The sequence below is a fragment of the Rhagoletis pomonella genome, unplaced genomic scaffold (assembly GCF_013731165.1).
Source record: "Rhagoletis pomonella isolate Grant_MI unplaced genomic scaffold, Rhpom_1.0 Rhpom_scaffold_02250, whole genome shotgun sequence".
Taxonomy (NCBI): domain Eukaryota; kingdom Metazoa; phylum Arthropoda; class Insecta; order Diptera; family Tephritidae; genus Rhagoletis; species Rhagoletis pomonella.
This window is the reverse complement of record NW_023460805.1, coordinates 14,408-22,864: the sequence shown is the minus strand read 5'-3', so window position 1 is coordinate 22,864 and position 8,457 is coordinate 14,408.

Below are 8,457 nucleotides of genomic sequence, written 5' to 3'. Positions count from 1 at the left end.
TAGCGTTCTTAAATTTCGAAATATTGAAGTTTCATGCATTTCTGAAATTTACTGTTATATGAAAAGCGGCCGTATTTTTAGTTCGATTTTAACAATTTTCAACGTTTTGCTTCTATGTGGCAAGCACAATAACCACACCGAGTTTGGTACAAATTCGTAGAACGGTTGCCGAGATACATATATGTGATCATAAGTGGGCGGTGCCACGCCCATTTTTCAAAATTTTATCCCGAATTCTTAGTCTTTCAAAGTTTTTGTGGAGTTGAAAAAATAATTTAAGCCATGGGGAAATACGTATGCAGTCCTTAAATAGAGGTCTCTTTCCACAGTTTGAATAAATATGTAATTTTGTTTTTTCAATAATACGTTCAAACGAAGCACCTGAGAGGGACTAACTTAAATATAAAGTTTGCTTCCTGGCGAAAAGAGAGAAACCGACTTCTAATTAAAATTTTAGAAAGTGAACTTCAAATTAAAAGTACTATTAAAATATGTATAATGTTTAGAGTTCTTTGACTATTTAAACACTGAAAGTGGAAATGATCTCATTATTGCTATTAAAAAATGTCATGTATATAAAATAATTTATTGGCTCCTGTAATATTATAAAGGTATCTCGTACTACATGTTAATGTGTATACTCATATTAAAATGAGTTAAATTTTTATTTTTTATGAACAACATTTTATTTATAAACGGGTAAGGCTTTCTCAAGTGGGCCCCGAATTTACCAAGATTAATATTTTTCAATGATATTCAGGCAGCGCCGAGTCTTTTAGTCGACAAGTACACTGTGTAAATTTTGTTGCAAAATTCCAAATAGTTTGGTTTTAATCTTTTGCTTTTCTTGGTAAATAATAGTACAATCTTGGTAAATTCGGGGCCCACTTGAGGAAGCCTTACCCATACCAAGATATTATTAAGAACAAGTACTCTGGCGTTTCAAAGTATTATCTGCTACTTACATTCATAATTCTGCTTGGAATAAAGGTGTACTGAAAAGTACTGATTTTTATAGCATGAAAAAGTCTAATGTACTGATTTCGCGCCAAAAAAATCTGGCAACCCTAATAAAGTCTATTTTGTTTAGTTAAATATAAATTAAACGGTTTATGTCATTTTATTAAAAAAATCGCTTGTTATTTATGTTAAATAAAACTATCTTCACATTACAGCATAAATTACTTTGTTTCGAACAAATTAGTTTACATAAACCAATTATGTTCAGACTTTCCTTCATAATTTCTGTAGATATTTGATAAGCACGTATACGTACGAATGTGTGGTTTGTACAGGCGAACGTAGAATTTTCGGGCGGGTGGCCATCTTTTACAAAATTTATTTTTTCCATATAATCATTTCCACCAAATATGCCCATATCTTAACTTTTTTTAAAATAAATTCGAGTGCTTACATAACGATGGCCCTCTGCAATAACGGCATAACTCAAAGTTCAAAAACTCACTTTTTGTTTTGGTGATTCACGGACATTGAAAAACACTTTTTCTCCTAAATAGGTAAATTAATTTTATCTCAAAATATGAATCAGTAACACCGCGTTCACGTTGAAACTCTAAATGATATTGAACATGCAAAATGTGGAAATAACCAATTCGAGTCCAATTATTTTTACGCTTTCTAAAACTTCGAAAATCTTGTAATTCAAATCAAAGATATGCATGTAGGATATATGTAGCACTTTTAGGGATTACGTTATTTCCCACGCGAATTCATACAATGTGGTGTTACCAGAGCATCTGAGATTTGAGAAAACCAGTAGTGCTTTGGTTTACGCAACTAACTAAATGAAAAGAATTTTCCGCAGGTATTTCGGGGGCGGGAGTTTAAACCCCCGAAACCCCTACCTGCGTTCGCCCCTGTACTTGATTTAAAAAAAGGGTTGCATACCTTTGGAATTTTTTTTTAATTTCCTCAACAGTGGGGTCTAAAATAAATGAAAAATCTTTGTTTTGTCATTTGGTTCTTGATTTATGATAAATTATCTCATTTCTATTTAATTTTTTGACAGATTTTACAAGGCGAAATTACAATTTTTTAAAAACTCTTCGTTTTTGCAGTCTATAATTTTTTGGGCGAAAGTACAGTTTTTTCCAGAAATTCACAGTTACTTTGGAAAAATGATCTGGCAACACTGGTACACATGTACATACTTCAGTTTTAACGTGAATGTGCTCTAATTATTCAGATCGCGTACACATATCCTATGTTAAAGTTCAGCGTCTGTTGATCCAAAACAGACCGCAGGTCAAGACTAAATAAATAAACGCAGAAAAAATCTAGATCTTTATGATGACATATTATTTGTATTCACTCTTCTTTAACTCTATCTTATTAATTATGGAGTCAGACTGAAGTTGAGCTTCAAGTGTTGAGGGCTGTCATCGAGACAGTATTGTCCTGTCATAATTAATATGACTGCGTACATGCTCCATTTAAGAGATTATTTAAGGACTTTTCAAATTATGGCGCTTAGCTAGGTGAGCTTCGAGTGAAATCAAAATTAGCTGCCTTTTGTGCCTTCTACTCTAAATAAGTTAATTGTAAAAACAAAGATTTCTACAGCAAGCTTTCTAAATATAAACCAAATCAGACTATGAATACGGGTTTTCAAATATCTCGATTCCTGCGCCACCTACCGGTTTCGGGTTCTGAGCCAACTGTGAAGTTTCAAGTCTCTAGGTCAGGACCGGCGAACTTTTATACATATACGTGAAACTATTTCCAAAGAAATATTCAATGTAGCCACGACGTGCCCACAAGAAATCATTACTTAGTACCGTTCTTGGAGACATTAACTGACACATTATTCGTACAAAAATGTTTAAAACAATTAATTAACCGTCTCGTAAATATCTCTGTGTACCTTACGCGGTAAGTGGTAAACATTGTCAACATAGCCAACGCCAGCTTCTACAGATAGCTAATATGTCTGGAATTGAATTCAAAGTTTCTAAAATTTTAGTATTAGCATTTTTGGCCATTTGGTCTTCTAATTCGATTGATTCCAACTTTTTAATTGTTTCGATAAAGTTTTTATTCAAAACTGAATTAGCTGCATTCCAAAATCTTAGATTTCCAACTAATCAAATTTAGACAAGTTCAGTTTTGCGAGTGATGTCACATAATAAATTTTAATATTTCCGATAACTGTTTTTGTAGCAAGTTAAAAAAAAGCTTGTTAAATAGCATAGTACCTTGATTAAATTTAATCATAAGTTAAACGATGTAAAGAATGTACAAATAAAGACAAAAACCAAATGATTAAAGAAAAAAGTCAGTGTGCCGTTGAAATGAGAAAATGGAAAATTAGAAAATGCGGCGAAAATATTAATGTTTGTTAGTTTGTTTTTTCGTGAGTCGGTATCAACGCTCCGCATGAAAAGCTATGTATACATATACAAACATGAATATGTATGGAGTGTGTATATTGGCGCTAGTGTATGCCGAGAACATAAAAGCGTAAAATTGGCAACAACGCATTCTTGGCTATGCGGCCGGCAGCCATGTTTTCGTTCGCTCACTCATATCACTCACAATAGGCATCATTGCAACAGCGACGGCACTGATCCAACGTTAAACTGCGGCCGACCGGTTGACGCGCACGCCTTTGTTGGTGGTGTCGTTGTCGTCGTCGCTGTCGATATAGTCTACTTGACGTTTTTACTATTCCCAAACTGCTGGGATCTGTCCTGTGGTGGCTACAAATATAGTACAAAAGCAGCACCAGCATCAGTGCTATTGTAAACTTATTAGATTTGCCAGCTGCAACCGCGTGAATGCCAACGCTGCGGTGGACAAGAAAGGCCAACAAATTGTGGTACTTGCTGGTGCGCATTAATATTCCAATCGAATACCCAGCAAGCTCATTAAACGACGTGTCGGTCTGGACTAAAGCTCAAAAACCCGAATGTGTGGGTCGCGACCGGACGCAATAGAAAACAAGCGATGCTGGGTCACGCTCCCGCTCAAGTACAATACATACATGTATAGTCCAGACGCAACAGTGGATACCCGGTGAGAATGAGCTCAGAGCCGATAAAACACACTGGCGTACTAAGCATATGTACCGGCTTCGAAGGCAGTCAGCTGAATGCACTCAACGGGGCTAGAGCATCTTCATTTCTCAAACAGCGCGGTGCAAACAAAAAAAGGGATTATGAAGAAGGAGAGTCGGAACGTATGTATGTATGCAGAAGTAGAGGTTCTAAAGTAGCAGCAGCCTGTTCACAAATGCGCTCACCTCGAAATGAAAATCAAATATTACTTATCACCGACCCCCGCTTCCAAAGATGACATACATATGTATGTATGTATATATACATACATATATACATCCGTCTGAATGTGCATACGCTAAGAAAATGGTATAAGGCATCGAATTGAAAAACTGAAAATACTAATGTGTACATTGCTGTGTATGAAAGTTTGCACTTATGGCCGGGAGTTGCTAGCATCACTGCTGCATGGGGCTACATTCAACGTTTTCCTGTCATTCAACTACGCCCTCACTCGCTCGAAGCATAAGCATAACTACACGAATACCGTTGAAAGTTTTTATACTCCTCCATATTTCATCAGAAATTCGCACGCATACCAATGCAGGCATGAATTTTGCACACATTTACAATAATTGCAAATGTGTTGAAAATCGTTTGCAAATTTGTGAGCAGTTTCAATACGAACATAGTCATAAAAGGGCAACGAAAAGGACGAATGGCTTGTTGGTTATGTATTAGTAGTAAGTGTATATGGAAACACAATGACAATCCGTGGCAATGTGTGTATATGTATGTCTGAGGCTGTGGGTGGTTGTGCTGATATATGTAGGTGAATGGATGTAAACTCTCTATGATGAGAGAACTTTCCAAGAGCGGTAAGGTAAAAATAATTATCGTTGTTGGCATTTTATAGCTCCCAGTAATGTTCTCACCGCAGAGATGAAAACGTTCGATTCGGCGGTGAACAGTGCTACAAAAGTAACTCCTTAGTCCCACACTGCGAAAATAGTAGCTTAGTTAAATCAACTAAATACATTTTACTCAACACATGGTTTGGTTATAATTACATTATTTGGTTATTGTTATGTACCTAATCATGTGTTGAGAGAAATATAGTTAGCTGACTTTTTCATGGATTCAATTTTTTATTTCCAACCTTAATAGACAGTTTGTACTTCAAGCCATTGCTTGCCATTTAAAAACTTACATTGAAGTCGAAACCTACAAATATGCTTCGTCTTCTACCTGTATGTACATATGCACAGAGGAAAGAGTTTAGTTAAGTCAACTAAATATGTTTGTGTCAGCACAAGATTTGGTAATAGTTACATTATTTGGTTAGGTTAGGCTAGTTTAGGTAAAGTGGCAGCCCCGTGTAACCGGAGCAGATTAAGACAATATAAGATTGTCCTTTGTGATACCACAATTTGGAACGGCCCCCTAAACTTATTTACTAATACGGCTGATCTCAATGCCCCAGAGCTCCTCGGGGCTATATAGCAAGTGAGAACCAAAGAGCTTCAACCTTAGCCTCGCAAGCGCTGGGCCCTTAAGAAGGTAGTGTTGAGGTGATTCTACCTCGTCCTCTTCCAGGCAACTGCGACATAAGCGATCCGGTAGAATGTTCAGCCTTGCTGCGTAAATACCGATAGGACAGTGACCCGTTAAAACCCCCACCAGAAGTGAGAGCTGTGGCTTTGTGAGTGTGAGGAGTGCCCTCGACCGCCCCCGGCCCACCCACGGCCAAAAAGGCCTTGCATCGCGCATGTCGTGGTATTTCCCCAGCGTTCGCTGAGCTGACATGAGGCCCTTCTATCCAAGAGTGTACCGTAAGTGATCAATGGCACCCCCAGCCGCTCTTTATCCGGTGATATCGTTTCACGGGTTCCTTCCCTGGCCAGCTCGTCAGCCACGCAGTTCCCCCCAATATCGCTGTGACCAGGAACCCAAATAAGCCAAATAGCAGCTACGTCCGCCTAGAATACACTGCAGAAGTCCAAGAGCCTGAACTTAGTGCTGATGGAGAGCTCTCGACAGAAGACGCCTCCAGCAACCCTGCCGTCCAGTTTAGATCCATCCGTAAAGAAGTTTACCGCACCCCTCCTCCAGAAGTCCAGACTATTGTCAATTAAATCGAATGCTTTGTATTGCACGCGCTCCACGTTTTCCGTTTTCAATTTTACAAATTGTTTATAATGACTTTTGCTAAAATTTCAAAATCAAAAGTTATCCCAACAAATTCTATCGGGCTGAGAAATATTATTTTCCACCTTTTAGTTCATTTATAAAAGGGTGGTATATTAAAATGTTTTTATTTTTATTTAATTTATTTCTATTTAATTAAACCACAGACCGGGTATTCACGAGTTACTAGATTGCCGCGATGTTTGCAGAGCTATTGGTAAGAGATGGAGTATCTCCCCTAAATTTGTCTATTGGCTCTACGAGACCGTAGTTAAGCCAATTATGTTTTATGGCGCCCTAGTCTGTGTGGTATATTAGAAAGTTTTTTTATTTTATTTATTTTCCACTTTTTAGTCTTGTATGTATAAAATTTTGATGTTAAAATAATTCAACAATATTAATAGATTGGTGCTTACACATATGTTAGTGTTTGGCCGAGCTTCTCCTCTAATTTGTGGCGTGCGCCTTGATGTTGTCACGCAAAGGAGAGGGACTTAAAGTTTTATGCCGACTCCGAATGGCGATTGTAGCCTTATGAGATGGTGTTTTTCATGGCAGGAATTCACTCGGAGATGTGCCATTGCCTGCCGAGAGGCGACCGCTATCCAAAAATACGGCACTTCCAGTTTCCAAAGACACGTTGAAACGCCTTAAAAGGCTTTCAAACGCCTCACTCCACCAAATTCATCCACTGAGACAGTGACGGATTTGAATATTTGTCACCTCTAGTCAATTCAGAATTGACCGCCCTTTTTCCGATAAGAAAAATATTTTGAGTTAAAAGTACCAGTTTTGGAACGATTAGCAGTAAATAGTAATATTCAAATTTATGTTATTTACTATGCTTTTATTACGATCTAAGATGAAAATGTGGTATTTGCCTTGAATGAAGGCTTGCAGCTTTTAAAAAAAGCCATCATTAACAAAGTTTTTTCACTTGATAAGTTATAATCTCAAAAATACTAAATTAGTATTTTCAAATATTATCATTTAAATAACATCAAAAATACTAATTTAGATTTTAAAATACTAAATTAATATTTTTAAATATTAAATTGTAATATTTTTTATTTATTCGCAAGAAAAGTGCTAATGTATAGTGTTATTTCAAAAAGGAATCGGCTCAATTCTATTTTTCAACACTCACAATCAACTACGTAGCTGTGAACCACAATATTTTGCACCAAAATGCTCCAGAGGTTTGAAACGAATGAGTTTCCATCAGCTCTAACGTTGAACCAGCGGTATAATCGTGAAAGTATTGGACATTCAAAAGATTTGCCAACAATGCACAAAATATATGGGATACGATACATAGACTGATTATGCACGATCAAAACCGCAATACTTATTGCGTTCAACCAGAAATCAAACCAGAATTTCCGCAATACTTATTGAAAACTGCCAGGATTCAATAATGTTCTTGAATCACCTGTGTATGCTCGTTTTTGCAGTGTTGTCGAATTGTGGTAACCTCCCAGTGATTGTCATTTTCAGAGCAACGTTTCAACTGTTTCTTCTCACTGTGCGCAGGCGCGGCGTCAGAATAGTTACGCGCGAATTTGAAAAGTTATGCAAGTAATGACGATTGCTATGTATATAATACAAACCTAACAGTGTTGTCCTATTATCTGATTGTGTAATTGAATCCTAAATTTATGTCTTAAAATGTACAAACACAAATTCTACTTTCAGTGCACCTAACCTAAAAAAAAAAAATTTGTTTCTTTCTTTACGGTAAATCCGCCACTGCACTGCAACACCATGTGCTCGTCTCAGTCTAGCCCTTCGAAATTTTTTGCTGGGCTATGCGTAACATCTTCGCAAATTTTACCACTACCGAAACCAAAGATGTATACACATAAATAATTCAACGAAATTCTGATACATAAGTGTTGATTTTTATCAGACTAATTTTCTAACTCATGGAACATAAGAATGTTGAATCCAGAGCTATAATATCAGAATAAGGAGGCGTTAGGCATGATATCCTAGTAAAGCAAAGGATTTTACGTATAAGCCACTCACCTTCGCGGTGGGCTACAATGAAGAAAACTTTGCCTCTAGATTCCAGGCAGCTTTAAACTGACTGAGAAACTTCGGAGATTGAGCTATCGCAAGAGACGAAGCATTCACGGGTCAATTTAAAGTCACATCTCTTAGCTGTGTTAAAAACTAGGCTTTCAGAGGCTTTATGGTAAAACTGACGTTTTGGCCATTCAATACAGTGACAAAACCGATTATTACGTACTAA